Here is a 16,127-nt window from a genome sequence, read left to right as displayed (position 1 = left end):
TGCCATCCATGTTCCCTGAACTCTAGCCATATTAATCAGGCTCTTCTCTGTTTCTTTGCTTTTGTTTCTGCTGTGTCTATCCCCTGCCTGAGATGATCTTACCACGTCTGTCCTTCAAATTCAGCTCAAATGCTACCTCTTCTGTGATACCTCCCCTGACTTAATTTGCTCATCTTTTATTCATTAAGCATCTTCATTCCAGGCATTGTAGCAGTGGAGAGAAAAACGTAAATAAGACAGTATTTCTAGTAGGAATAACTGACAAACAAATCCTGGATAGAGATAGATTTTTCTCTGTTTTCCCATGAAAGAAAAAGGTGAACATCTACTAGTATTCATTGTACTCGGAACATTAGAGTGATTTTTGATTAACCTTCCAATTCATTCTTTGCTAAGTTGTTTTATTCAGTAAATATTTATTAAGTGCCTAATTTGTGACAACTGCTTAAGTGCTGGGGACATAGCAAGAAAGATAAGCATACTTCCTTCCCTTCCAAAGCTTGTAGTCTAACTCTAAGAATGAGTCTATCTATTCCCAGATAGCAAACAAGGCAAATGAAACTCAGAGAGGCTGAGTAATTAATGGTTGCACAATTACTAAGTGGAAAAGAAATTATATTTGTCTCAATCTTTAGCCCTTACTCTTTCTACCACACCAGGCTATGTATTGAAGATTTCTGTTATTGAAGGCTTTTGGGTTGCAGGTAACAGAAGAGAAACTCAAACTATCTTAAATAAAAAGGGGAATTTTATTGGTTTATGAAACCAAGCCCTAGACAGGGAAGAGATGGTGTTGGCTTCAGGGATGACTTAGCCCCAGGGAATCCCAGGGTTGAGAGACTCTCCCTTGCATTCCTGTTCTCATTCTTGTTTTCTCTATTGCTACATCTCTCTACATTTTCGATTGATTTTTTTTTTTTCTGTGTCAGCTAGATTTTTATCCATGTACCAGGAATATCTCTGCTACCTATAGTTAGAACAATTCTGGGGAAAACAGATTTATTCTACCTGGGTCATGAACAAATCTCTGGGTCTGTTATTAAAGCCGGAGAGGTGAGCTATTCTGACTGGCTAGACCTATGTCACCTACCTACTTCTGTAGACAAGGATGACAAAGTCTTTTATCAAAAGAAGGGCAGGTGGCGCAAGTGTGACCACTAAAGGGACAATGAATGGTATCAATACTTAGTAAGTACAGTAAGTTCACACTTAACATCTGATAGTTTCTGCAACTTTAAGTGAAACAACTTTAACAAAACCAATTTTACCATGGGCTAATTGACATTAATGAGTTAAGTTCCTATGACATCTCATCAACATACTAAGGAAATGATGTTGACTAAAATGACCAAATGATGCTATTTGATGACCTGCTATACCTGATGAATGTTAGCTGAAGAACAAATTCTAATAAATGTCTAGTACAACACCTTTGCATCAATATTTACTAATGAGGTTGCACTCTAATTTGCAAACTCTGGTTTGATCAGGTTTGTTCTACTATGATGGCTTCTAAAAAATTAATTAGGAAGCCTGTCCTGTTTTACTCTTATCTAAATAACATTTGATATATATATATATATATATATATATATATATATATATATATATTAATTGATGATTTGAAAAAATCACCTACAAAAGCATTGGGGTCTTGTACTCTTTGCAAAGTAGGTTTTGGAGTAGGATGCTAATAATTTAAAATTCTGTCTTGGATATTGGGTGTATTTAAATTTGCACAATTAATAGCATATGGTAGATGCTCAAAATATATTAGTTTCCTTCCTCTTTGACTGGAAAACAGAGGAGATCGTAACGTTAAAGATACTTGAGAAAGTGCGTAATACATTGGAAGCAGAATTTTATGAAGATTAACGTGAGAATAGCGTTGAAAAAGAAAAGTATTAGAGGAGTCATTAGGGCAGTGCTTCTCAAACAATTTGTGATGAACAGCCAGTTCCTTTTTCTCTCTTTAAAAGCTATTGCAGAACATTTATAAGATACAATTACGAATTAGTAAAAAAAATAAAATTTAAACAACTGGCATGCAAAATACAAGCCCGATGTTCTATGTTTTGACTCAATAGACGTAAAATCACTCTTACAAATTGTTCTAAATGTTTCGAAATGATAACTCCCAATTTCTGTTCTTCCCTTGGGTGGGACTGGGAGCAAACTTTTAATGGAAGGGCACTGGTCTGCACTCACTGGGAAGTTGTACAATAATTCCTACATCAGTGCTGTCCAAAGTCCACCAGGAAAACACATGTTCCTGAGCAAGTGGGGTTATTAGTCACTGAAGCAAGGGAGACCGTACATCATCTTAGTAAGAATTAATTAAAAAGGACTTATTTTAGGATTTGAGCTTATGTTAGGTAAATGTTGTCTCGTGGGGCTTTATCTGGGACTGGATGTTTTCAGGAGGCAGGGGCAATTCTATGATTGGGTATTTTCATTCATCTTATTGGAAAGAGGCAGGAATAAATAGAGTGTAAACCTTTAATTGGCAAAGGAGCAGTGGCCACTCACTCATTAGTTAGCTTGGAAATTTGGGGGTTGTTTTTGTGGTTCCTGTTTTTGTCTGTGCTCAGACGTGATTACGGAGTGGTCTTGTTTTTGTCATGATCAAAACATGGCCAGGTCTGATGAAGTTCCGTGAAATTGTTTATGTTCTATCCCAAGCCTAGCTGTGAGTGCCAGGCCAACTCCCAGCTGTCAGGGGGTACTTTTCTTTTCTCTCACCTCTGTAAGGAGGCATAGGACGGTAGAAGGGGAAAAACATTTGAAAGGTAAAGGAACAGGATGTGGTAAGTTGCTACCACAATTCAATGTCTATTCTCAAACTTTAACGGTCATCAGCATCACCTGACACGGAGAGCTGGGCCTCATCCCCAGAATTTCTGATTCAGTAGGTCTGGGGTGGAGCTCAAGAATTTGCATTTCTCAAAAACGGATAGACACAGACAATAGTTTAGTGGTTACCAGAAGGTAAGGAGGGAGGAGGGTGATAGATGAGGGTAAATGGCGTCAAATATATGGTGATAGAAAGAGAACTGACTCCAGGTGGTGAATACACAATATGATATATAGATGATGTAATACAGGATTGTACACCTGAAACCCATGTAACTTTACTAACCATTGTCACCCCAATGACAGACCAGGCTTTGAAACGTTTGACTAGATGGAAGCATCAAAGGTGAGGATGATAATAGGACAAGAAAGATCTGCTGTACTTAGCTGCAATTAATGATAAAAATCCAGAGCATTCTCCTGGTAACACTCTGATGCAATTCTAACACTGGACTATACTGTGCATTTTCCTATTTTAAATTACCAGTCTTTGGGACGGCTGGTTGACTCAGTTGGTTAGAGTGAAGGTTGATGGTTTGATTCCCACATGGTCCAGTGAGCTGTGCCCTCCACAACTAGATTGAAAACAACGACTTGACTTGGAGCTGATGGGTCCTGGAAAAACACACTATTCCCCAATATTCCCCAATAAAAATAATTTAAAAATGTTACCAGTCTTTGAGGGGGAAGTTCACATAGGGAGATTCTCGCCACAATAATTTGTGCACACTGTTGACTACTAAAGTTTGTAATTAACATGGAAGTAAAATTTATGTATCTTTGTCCGTATTCCAGGAAGTTCCCAATTACAAATAGGCATATTCATTTTAGAAAACTGGGTTAGAAAACCAGCTCTTCAACTGGATTATTTGCAAATAGGCATATCTGCAAATAGACATTGTACCTATTAAATGCAAAGTAGCCTTTACAATCCCTCTTTTAACCATTCTGTTCCATCAACATTAAGACAGAATTCCTTAAAAGGTGTGTAACTGCCTCTGCTTTTGAAATATTTAAATGTCTTTACTAACTAAGCATTTGATATTTTCTACATGATTTTGTTTATTTTCTAAGACATTTGGTGAAAAGAGGAAGTGGTAAATAGGGATGGGGAATGGATAATCCTTGCTTCTTCTGAAAAATTGATTTTAATTTAATTTCCTCTACACTTGCCTGAGAAGAAGTATGACATGGATCTCTTGTAGTTCAGCTGAATTGCCTCTGTCTTATAATTTATACTGGTATTCAGTTAACTAGTGACCTAAAAATGTTTGCGTATCATACAAGAAATCTGTATAACAACTTATTAATATGGTTTCTCTATAGCTTTTTTAGCAACTTATAAACTATTGTATTAACTCTCTTTAAAAGGCAACCAAGAACCTGAAAATTCATGAGAAACAGCTGAAATGACTGTAAAGTATTGCAATAGAAGTAGGAAACTGGCTTTCTAAAATAATTTTTATCATCTCCCTAGAGAGAATAGTCTTTGGCAGGGAACTAGATCTTGCAAAGCTAATAGAAGCTTTTCAGTTTTGAATTAGAATAAGAATTCAAATAGAATAAAATTATTAACCTTGGGTTGAGGTGGGTCTACCCCTGACTGGCTGCTGGGCCAGAAGTAGATCTTGCTCCAATGAGTAATTTAATTTCAGTTTCTTCATTTGTGAAGTGAGGAGCTTAGACTAGAGATAACCTCGAGAGAGTCTCTGAGCTCTTTAATGCTCACGTTGTTTTACTAGGCCTAGGGCTGTAAGTTTTAATTATGTTATTTTCATCTCTTTCAGAGCTCTTCTTAAGTATTTTTTCAGCATCAGAAGAATGTTGACAATAAGAGCATCTATGGAGATGGTAAAGAGTCTGTCTGGGAACTGATTAGAAAGAGTTGAAGGAACTGAAGATGTCGAGCTTGGAGAAAAGGAAGTTCAGGGTTGGAAAGATATAAGATCTCTCTGGAAAATGTATAGAACCTGTCATGTGAAGAAGGCAAACATATATTCCAAGGCCAATGGATAGAAATTACGGGGAGAGAAATTTTGGGTTAACTTCAGGGAAAACTTTTCAGCTATTCATTTAAACATTACTAAATATTTGTTGATCACCTACTATATGCCAGGCACTGCTCCAGGTTCTGGGGATTTGTCAGTGAACAAAACACAACAATTCTTGCCTTAATGAGGTGTACATTCTACTAAGGTAGCCTTATGTGGTAGTCACTGGAGGTTTTCAAACAGAGATGAGAGGATCATAGAGAATACTATGGCGGGGATTCTTGCTTTGGACTGGATAACTCCCCGTAGTCTCTAAAGTGTCTAAATGTATGAACATTTAAGCAGTTAAACATTTATTAAACAACTTTTAAGTGCTAGGCATAGCCCTGGTCACTGGAAATGCAAAAATGCATAGACAGATCTTGCCTTAAAGGAGCTCTCAGTCTTGTTGGTGAGAAAGACGGAAGTGAGGTGGAAGTTCAGTAATCGAAATACGTCATGGAACAAGAGCACACCAAGGTGGAACAGCAAACTCAACTTGTAGGTGTCCGAAAAGAGGGCACACCTGAGGTCAGTTCTAAGTGATGGGGAGGACTTTACCAGGGAGAGGCAACCTCCTGAACAAGGTCACAGAGACCATAAACAAAATGTGCGTGTGGAAAACTTGAGAACTATATGATTCTAGTTTTAATTCTAATTCCTCAGGAATGAAGATAGGATGGAACTCGACGACCTGTCTCCAAAGATGATATTTCACATCCTGTTCCACTGTGATTAGTTCTTTACTTTTTTTAAAAAAATCATTGTACATGTTTTTGTTTAATTATTAAAGTATACACATACATTGTAAAAAAAATCAAATAGTACAAAATGATTATAAATTAAAAAAGTGATAAAAGAAAAAAAATGGTATGGAGACCATAGTCACTTGAGATATACAAGTATCCATACCCTTTGAGGCTGGATCCCAGGATTTGGTAAGGTAGACTGATCATGTATGTTCATTTATTCATGCATTGTTTCAGAAATCACTGAATATATATTGTCTACTAGAAATTCCATTACACTGACTGAGTTACAGAAAAAAAATTAGACCAAGTCTTTATCCTCAAGGGGGATTCATTCTAATTTAAAGTGTCATATGTATTGTGGTAGATATTTGTGTAAGGGCATTGAGGTCACAAAAACTAAATGAGGAGAAGGGATGGGAGAGGAGAAAAGAGGGAGTAGGAAAGCTTCAAAGAGGAGCTGACCTTGGAGTTGAGTCTTGAAGTTGAGAACATTCTACCAGGAGGATGGCAGCAAGTCCACGTAAGCTGATAAAACAGCAGAATGCACTAGGAATCAGCCTAGTCTTGAGTGTGTGGTGCAGGGGACCATATCATGAAGAGCCTTACTTATCATGGTAGGGAATTCTAGATGTATCCTGAGCAGGCCTGTGCTAATACTTGTGGGGCCCAGGGCAGTTTCCTGGCTGGTCCCCTTCTCTTCCTATCTCCTTGCCTGCAACTCAAAAGTCCTTATACACAGTATGAACATCCCAGCCTGCATGTCCAGGCTGTGTCCCATCTTCCTGAAAACATCTTCTTTTGGCTCCTCTAAGGCTTAAGAGTGAGCCCTAGCAGCAAGCTCATGCCCTTTGGGCTGGAAATTCCAGCAGTATTGTCTAGGAGGAGGACACAGGCTCTGGGTGGGGCAATCCTTTGGACAGATGGGGACTCCTGATTCTGAGAGAGGAAGGAAGTGGTTAGAGTAGGGCCAAAGTGGAGTCCTCTAAACTTAAGAGGGGGCTGCGAACGTTTTCTGTAAAGGGCTAGTTAGCTAGTAAATATTTCAGCCTTTGCAGGCCACATATGGTAACTGTTGTATGTTCTTTTGTTGTTTTCTTTGGTTAAAACCCTCTAAAAATGTAAAATTCATTCTTAGCTGGTGGGCTCATACAAAGATAGGCTGCAGGCTGTATTTGGCCCGGGGCCATAGTTTGCGTGACATTGGACAGCAGAGTAGTGAGGCATCGCTGAAGGATATGAAAAGGGGAATGACAGTCACTTTGTGTTTTAGAAAGATCAGTCTGACTTTGTGGAGGGTGTACTGGAGATGGACAAGTTAGGAGTCTGTTGTAATAACACAAGCAAGAGATGATGAAATCCTGAATGAAGTCAGAAGTAATGGGGCTGGAGAAAGTAGGGAATTAAGAACATTTTAAAAGAGTTGGCAATGTTGGGTTACTGAGTATGGCAACTGGGTGGTGGTTTAAACACTGAGATGGGGACTGGGTGACAGGGTGAAGCGCAGGGTGGCATGAGCAAATGGCATTGCCAGATGCTATTTTTAGTATCTGGAAATTGAGTTCACTACAGGATATTCAAGGGGAGGTCCAGTAGGCTGTCACATATGCAAGCCATTCTTCTGTAGCAAGGACAGGGCTGGAGATACAGATGTGAGAGTCACCAGGGGACAGATGGCCACCCACAGAACATCTGTGAAGTAAAATTGAAGAGGAGAAACTCCTTCCATCCTATGAGTGTCCCTTTTCTGAAACAAATCACAAGGTGGGAGAGAAGATACTGAAACCTTGCTCTGGACACCTGGCCCAGCTTCTGGGGCTGATGATAGCCACTGAGTCTGGTGAGTAGTGTGGCATTAGAGGCTGAGGCATGGTTGAAATGTGGCTAAAATAAGTCTGGAACTGTGACCAAGGAATGGTCAACAGAGACATCTTTCCTACAGGGAATTGTTCCTCAGCTACTTGATTGGCACCCCGAGTCAGGAGTCTACTGTATTGTAGCATGTTTGAACCCAAGACCAGAAGCTCAATTGTGCAAGAAACATTACATTTCTATGTGACCCATGAATTTACCTAATTTTGACTCCGAGCTGCCATTCTATTGGGCTGGTAGGAAGGTGAAATAAGTCTTTCTAGCAGCCTTGTGTCCCCACCTCAATGACACTCCCTCACTGCACCAGTTCCAGAGCTTCTGGAGGCTTTTCCTAGTCATGAGTCATCTCTCCACTCCAGTTACTGCTGATCTGCCCATTGTTTGTGTCTGCAGAGCCCGGTCAGGTCTGGCAGCTTTGTGCAGTTCCCCTGACACATTTAGGACACTAGAATATTTGACAAAGCTCTGAAACCCAGTTCCTAGGGCTTGGCTTCTCCAGATGAGCCACATACCTTCTGTCTGGAGTCTTGCTACTTCTCAGGGTGCTGACTCGGAGCAAAGCCTGGCCCCTCCTGCTTCTAGACCTATGGCCCTTTTTTCCCCACCCTCCAGGTAACCACGTATCTGGGTGGAAGTTCCTTCCTCTTGTTCTTCCACCATACACTTTAAGTTCATTAAATCCATAACTTGAAAAACACGTTCCTCTTTGCTCCAGGGAAGGGAGGGATTACTTTGCCAAAGATGAGGAAAAATATTTTCATTTCACTTTCTAGTGCCTTAAAGAAAAGGAAGAAGAAGAAGGAAAAAAACGAAACAAAGCAGGTAGGGCTATGCCTTGAAATAGTGAGAGCATTTACATCCTGCCACATATTGGTGGAGACAAGATTGGCAAGTCCAAGGAAGGACCCAGGCCTCTGAAGGACTGGATGAATGAGACAATTGGTGGGAAGGTGATGGGGACGAAAAGTGGCTAAAGGTGCTGGAATCAACTCATTTTTATTTAGGAGTTCAGAGTTCACTGGCTTTATTTCATTTGGTCTTCAAACTACCCAGTGAGGTAAATGTTATAATTTCCATTCTGCTGATGGGAAACCTGAAACTCAGAGATGCCAGGTGAATTTACCACAGTAATACAGACGATGTGTGGCATTAAACCCATGTCAGTTATTGAAGGTTAGTTCTAGTGGATAATTTATTGTCCAACAGTGACATTTTAAGAATGAAAGGGGTTGCTATTTATAATTTTGCCGGGACAGTAAATGTAAAATGAAGTTCTCCTGTGCAGACTGGGATGTGTACAACTGGTCATTTTTCTACTTTTATTAACTTTTTAAAGAACATATTGTAATTTTGTCAAACGTTTCTACTTTAAAAGCTCTATTGTATTGATTTGTAAACTTAGTTTTATTGTTTCTTTTTAAAATAAAGATAAGAAAGATGACCAACTTTTATGAAGCCAATTTAAAACTAATATCAAAACTTGATAAGAGCAATACAATGCAAGTCCCATATTTCCCTGAAAATAAGACCGGGTCTTATATTAATTTTTGCTCCAAAAGATGCATTAGGGCTTATTTTCAGGGGATGTCTTATTTTTTCATGTACAACAATTTACATTTATTCAAGTACAACAATCTACATTTATTCATTTATTCATATACAAAAGCTACATTTATTCAAATACAGTCACGTCATCTTCTGGAACATCATCATAACTCTCCAAATCCCGAATTCTGGCTTGAATTTCTTGTGACTCCGTTTCCTGTAGAACCATTGGCCCCAATCTCTCATGTCCAGCAATAGAGCTCTCCTTAAATGAGCACTTCTTGTCCATGTAGCCTGCTCATAGTGCACTGGCAACCCAGCCGTCAGTGATTTTATCCCATGAATTCTTCACCCGAGTCATGACCTCTTACAGGCTAGGCTTCACAAAGTTTCCATGCTGATTTCTCTCCATTCCATTTTCAATGGAGTCATTGATTTCCATGTGTAAATGGTCCTTGACTGGCTTGTTTATTGCAATATCAAGAGTCTGGAGATAGGCAGTCATTCCTGAGGGAATCATTATTTGATCTATTCTTCTCTCTGCAAGGAAGTTCTTCATGTCTTTAGTGTGGTGAGTGCTGGCTGAATCCCAGGCTAGCAGACCTCTTCGGCCACCTCGCAAAACAAGTGTCAGCATTAAATCGACCACTTCCTTATATAACTGCTTGTGTGCACTAGGCTTTTTCAGTTTCAAGAACATAAATGCCTGAAACATGTTCAACCTTATCTTTCTCGCCCTTAGTGATGATTAGAGGTGGGGCTTTCTTTCCATCCAGACGAATTGCTCAAACACAGGTAACACGTGCACTTTCATAACCAGTGGAGGGAATGTAGATTGATGAGGCACCCCTCTGATCAATTGTCGTTTGAGATCCTTGGCCCATAAACACTGCAGTTTCATCCATAGCAATCATGTTAGAGAGTTGGTATTTAGAAAAGTCGATGCCATCAACAAAGGACTTGAATACAAGTGTCTGTTTAATAACTTCAGTATCTTCCAGCTTGAACAGTGTTGTTGATGTTAGAGGCAGTTTATATCGCTCAAGGAAGCCATCCAGCTAGTGTCGTGATGCTTTGAATTCTTTTGGGGATATTTCTAACTGTGGTGCCATTGCAAGGGCAAATGGTTGACTATCAGCCCCGCGCACAACCAAAGCCTTTGCTCTCCTGTCAGGAATCCATTCACAGATGATGTCTTCCAGCTCAGGAAGTAATGTTTGCCGACCTGATTCACGCTTGCGCTTCTTAGCATTTCCCTCGTTTGTCCACCTGTTGACTGAGATTATCCTACTCTGCTCACCATTTTTGGACCATTCAGAGATACAATTTCTTCTCCTTATAGAAAGCCGTAAGATTATTGCCCCGGGAGTCCTCCACGATTCCTTTCTTGTACTCGATGGAATAGCTCTTTCTTTTTGCACTCATCTTGTCTGGGGGTCAAAATAGTATTCCTTTTAAATCTACCATTAAACCAAGTGTTAATTGAAGATTTACGAGACAGGAGTGGCAACAAAAATGATGACAGTTAAGAATGGTGGTCCACACAAAAGGGACGAAAAATTGCAAGCACCAAAATTCAGAAACCGTTTCTTTATTTCACATGAGTGCATTAAGTACGTCTGTCCCAACACATGACATATTGAATTATGAAGATTCATATTAGACACAACCAAATCCGTTCGTTATCAAGGGCGCACGTTATCCTGCGTTGTGTCTGTACTCCGATTGGTCATTTGGCAATAATTCTGGAGTTCATCTGTTTACATAGGCGTTTACCTCTCGTCCAAAGGCGCCTCCTTGAATATTTACAAATACTTAATTATAATTTGTATTATCATTTATTTTAAGTATTAATGTCAATAATATTATTTTTTATATTTAATTATATATTAATATTATTATTTTATAATTCAATATGTCTGTCAGGTGTTGCAATGGACGTACTAACTGCATTCATCTGGCTGATGTCTAAACTGGAGCTTATTTTTGGGGTAGGGCTTAAATTACGAGCATCATGAAAAATCATGCTAGGGCTTATTTTCCGGTGAGGTCTTAGTTTTGGAGAAATATGGTAGGTTAAATTTCAGTTTTACCTGTAAACAAGATGCAAGAATCCTAACATGTATTAGCTAACTGAATTCTGTAATGATTAAAATAATAGAATATATTGTGACCAATTATGATTAATTCTTAGAATTGCAAGTTAAAAATTCTACCTTAGAAAAATATATTAATGTAATTTTCCATACTAATAAACTAAAGAAGGAAATACTTATGAATATTTCAACAGATGCAGACAAAGTTTTCATTAAAGTTCTATACTTACTTTCGATTTAAGTTAGTAGGAAACTAAAAATAGAAAGGAACTTCCTTAATGTGATAAAAAGCTATTTGTCTTTTTACCTGGAAAAACTTTTAAAGCATGTGCTTTAAGATTAGGAACAATGTAAGAAAGCTTTTATCATAATGTTCTACATAACATAGGAGGTTCAGGCCAATGTAATAATATAAGAATACTAAGAAATATAAGGATTGGATAGGAAGAGATAAAACTGTCTTTTGCAAATGTTATGATCATTTACATAGAAGACTAAAGAAAATCAACAGACTCTTAGAAATAGTAAGAAAGTTCAATAAGTTTGTTGATCATAAGATCAATATACAAAAATCAGTAGCATTCCTCAGTACCAGCAATAATAAAATCAAGAAGATAGTAGACAATAGGATACTATCCAAAACAACAAAACCATAAAATATCAAGGACTTAATAGACAAAAATCCATAAGACCATTACAGAAGAACATTTTAAAACTACCAGAGAATTAATAGAGATCAATCAATGTCATGAACAAGAAAACAGTGTTTAAAGACAACAATTTTCCCTAAGTTTAATGCAATTTAAGCAAAGTCACAGCCACCTTTGAGGAGATCCTATCCCCCCTCCCCCCATAATTTGAATGAATCTTTCATTGAGTGAGTCTTGGTAGAAGGCACAGTCCTACCTCCTTCTGTGGAAGTGGAAGAAGGGCCAGACACACCTTCTTGCTCTTTGGACCTAGCACATGAGTATGTGATCTTAGCTAGGACATAAAATTCTTTTTTCTAGGACTCTGAATCTTGAATGAGTGGTACAGTGACTTAGGAGAGTTTAGAAGACTTTTCACTGTGGCAGCACCCATGGTGGCATCCTAATCAGGGGCAGCTTGCAGTGTAACCTTGTCCATCATTCTGCTGACAGGCTTCCCTTGGTTCTTGCCCAATTTTTGAATCTGTTTCTCCAGCATCCTCCAAGAGAGCTCCTGCGAGCTCTCTATCTTCTCCAATAAATTCATTTTTGCATTAAATTAGAACTAGTTTCTGTTGCTTGTAATAAAAAATACTTGGAACTGGAATCTTGCCAAAATATTCTCAAATTTATGTGGAAGAATTCAAGTCCATGAGTAACAAAGATCAGGACTTAGCAAACTTTTTCTGTAAAAGGCCAGATACTAAATATTTTAGGCTTTGGTGGCTGGATGCAACTACTCAGCTCCGCTGTTGTGGTGCTCAAAAGTAGCCATTGGCAGTATGCAAGCAAATGGGCCTGGTTGTGTGCCAATAAAATTTTATTTACAAAAATAGTCACTGGAGCCTTTTGCGTTCTCTCTCTCTCTCTCCCAGTGTGGCGGCTTTAGCCAAAAAAAAAGAATAAGAAGGGGAAGACTATCTTCCTAACAAACTTTTTGGCTGAGGATGGTGGGACTGGTGGAGGATGCACGTATGTCCCCAAACCAGTCAGCTGGGCTGATAAAACAAACAACCTGGAAGGAGATGTTTCAACTACTAGGCACAGTAATGATGACCATGTGTATAGGGCACCTCCAATTGACCATTCCATTCTGCCCACTGCTCCACGGCAGCTGGGGTCCCCAATATTGACAGGAGCCGTCTTCCCAAATCACCACCCTGCTTTTCTAGGGAATCGGCCCTATGATGTGACAGAAGACTCCATTAAGGAATTCTTTAGAGGATTAAATATCAGTGCAGGGCGTTTACCACGTGAACCCAGCAATCCAGAGATATTGAAAGGTTTTGGTTATGCCGAGTTTGAGGATCTAGATTCAATATCCTGAGCCTCAATGAAGAGTCTCTAGGTAACAGGAGAATTCGAGTGGATGTTGCTGATCAAGCACAGGGCAAAGACTGGGATGATCATTCTTTTTGGCGGAGATAGAAACCGGGATTCTGACAAAACAGATACAGACTGGCAGGCCTGTCCTGCCACAGACAGCTTTGATGATTACCCACCTAGAAAAGGTGATGATAGCTTTGGAGACAAGTATCGAGATCATTGTGATTCAGACCGATACCATTATGGATATCGGGAAGGGTGTCGGGACAGTTTTCCTGATGGTCCATGCGGGGATATGGATCCATATGGGGGTTGGGATTGCTATTTTGAGAGAGGCAGCAGAGACAATGATAAAGGCTATGATTCCAGGATAGGCAGTGGCAGAAGAGCATTTGGTAGTGGGTACTGGAGGGATGAGACTGCTATGAAGACAGGCACGTATGACAGACATGATGATGGGTCATGAAGCTCCAGAGATGATTACTCTTGGGATGATTATAGGAGTGATGATAGAGGTCCCTCCACCCCACCTCCAAAAATCCAAACTGAGTCTAAAGCCTCGGAGCACTCCCAAGGAAGGTGATTCCTCTGCTAGCACATCCCAATCCAGTCGAGCAACCTCAATCTTTGGAGGGACAAAGCCTGTTGACACAGCTTCTAGAGAAGTAGAGAGCAGCTACAGAAGGAACAGGAGAAATTGCAGCGTCAGCTGGATGAGTCAAAACTAGAACAAAGGCCTCGGGAGACACACCGAAGCTAGTGAAGTGAAGAAACTCAGGAACAGGATGGGTCAAGGACAGGAAGTGAGTCATCACAGACTGGGTCATCAGCCACCTCTGGCAGAAATGCCATGAAGGAGAGAGAGTGAGAAGTCTCTAGAAAATGAAACACTCATCAAGAAAGAGGTGGACTGTAACTCTCCAACTTCTAAGCCTCTCAAATCTGATGGGCTTTTAAAGGTAATGCCAACCCCTCCACCAAAGGAGAATGCTTGAGTGAAAGTGGAGTTCTAACCCTCCTGCTCAATCTCAGAGCTCAGACACAGAGCAGCACTCCCCTACAAGTGGTGGCGGGAAAGCAGTTTCAGCTCAACCATCAGAGGAAGGACCAGCAAGGAAAGTAGATGAAAATAAAGTGCATGGGGTGAGTGTTTCAAAAGGCCAAAGTGGAAACTCCAGCCATGGGCCAGGAGGTGGAGGGAACAAAGGCCACTGGAGGGAGTCAGACAGAAAAGATGGCAAAAAGGACCAAGACCCCCGATCTGCACTTGAGCCAAAGAAACCTGAAGAAAATCCAGCTTCCAAGTTCAGTTCTGCAAGCATGCTGCTCTCTCCATTGATGATGAAGATGAAAATGAGGGAGAAAAAAAAAAAAAGAAAAAAAGAAAATGAGGGAGAAGATTACACCAAATAGATCTCTACATGCTGTGCTTTCCCCAAGCCTCTCTCCAACCTGGATCATTTGAGAGCAAATCAAATCTCAGTCTAGACAAGCCAAAATAAAACACCATCTCCTGGGGAAAAAAAAAAAAAGTCACTGGGCAGGGTTTAGCCCATGGCTATAGTTCCCTGATCTCTGATTAAGACAATCATGAAAAAGAAAAGCAAAAGGGAAGCACACTCACTCCACTAGATATTCAGACATGTTAACCAGGCATAAAAGGTAAAACAATGTGATACTGTTACTGGAACATATAAATGGACCATGGAACAGAATAGAACCCAGAAAAAGGCACATGAGTGTTTGGGTTGTTGAAACATTTTTTAGGAAAAATTGGTTCACTACATGGAAAAAAAAATTAGATATCTACTTCACGCAAAATATAAAAATAAGGTCCAAAATATAAAAGTAAGTGAACAGCTAAATATAATTGCTAGACAAAAATGTGGAATATTTTGGGCCGGCCCAGTGGCTCAGTCGGTTGGAGTTCCGTGCTCCTCACGCCGAAGGCTGCTGGTTCGATTCCCACATGGGCCAGTGGGCTCTCAACCACAAGGTTGCTGGTTCAACTCCTCGAGTCCCGCAAGGGATGGTGGGCTATGCCCCCTGCAACTAAGATTGAACAGGGAACCTTGAGCTGAGGTGCCTCCCGGATGGCTCAGTTGGTTGGAGCCAGGCTCTCAACCACAAGGTTGCCAGTTCGATTCCTCGACTCCCACAAGGGATGGTGGGCAGTGCCCCCTGCAACTAAAGATTGAACATGGCAGCTTGAGCTGAGCTGCCACTGAGCTCCCAGATGGCTCAGTTGGTTGGAGCACATCCTCTCAACCAAAAGGTTGCCAATTCGACTCTCGCAAGGGATGGTGGGCTGTGCCCCCTGCAACTAGCAACGGCAACTGGACCTGGAGCTGAGTTGCACCCTCCACAACTAAGACTGAAAGGACTAATTGACTTGCAAAAAAGTCCTGGAAGAAGTACACACTGTTTTCCAATAAAGTCCTGTTCCCCTTCCCCAATAAAATCTTTTTTTTTTTTAAAAGTGGAATATTTTTAAGACTGTTGTAGGAAAGAATTATGATTATTAGACCAATATTAAACTATTTTGCATTCTTGAAGGACATATCAACAGAGAAAGTGATTGTGTTGTAAGGGCATGTTAACCTGGAGCTGAAATCTATGTGGTTAATTCAGGTGAGCATAGTCTCATTCTAAGAATGGAGGACCTACTATGTACTGGTGGCTGAACAATTGTCAGAGCTGTGAAAAGAAAGGAAGGCCAGGATGAAAGAGAATGAGTGGTTTTTGTGTTGACAACAATGATGGGAAACGCTGAAGGGTCAGAATTTGGAGCCAAAAAGCAATATAAAGCTCTGATTGATGATTCTACAAACAACATGGCTTTCAGGGACAAGAATCAAGTAATTGACCAAGTCCAGACACAGATAGAGATCCAGTAATTTTGTTTGTTTTTATTTTGTATATATCCTTGATGTTGTCTTACTGGAGAGATAGTAAAAAAGAATGGAA

General features: G+C 40.0%; 1 pseudogene; it reads left to right on the top strand.

Annotated features, from left to right (window-relative positions):
• Positions 1 to 5,342: 5,342 nt before the first annotated feature.
• On the top strand, positions 5,343 to 14,551 carry LOC109435090 (eukaryotic translation initiation factor 4B; annotated as a pseudogene).
• Positions 14,552 to 16,127: the final 1,576 nt, after the last annotated feature.

This window comes from Rhinolophus sinicus, linkage group LG06, assembly GCF_036562045.2.
Source record: "Rhinolophus sinicus isolate RSC01 linkage group LG06, ASM3656204v1, whole genome shotgun sequence".
Lineage (NCBI taxonomy): Eukaryota > Metazoa > Chordata > Mammalia > Chiroptera > Rhinolophidae > Rhinolophus > Rhinolophus sinicus.
The sequence above is the reverse complement of the archived record's forward strand: the minus strand, read 5'-3'. Positions and strand labels throughout refer to the sequence as shown.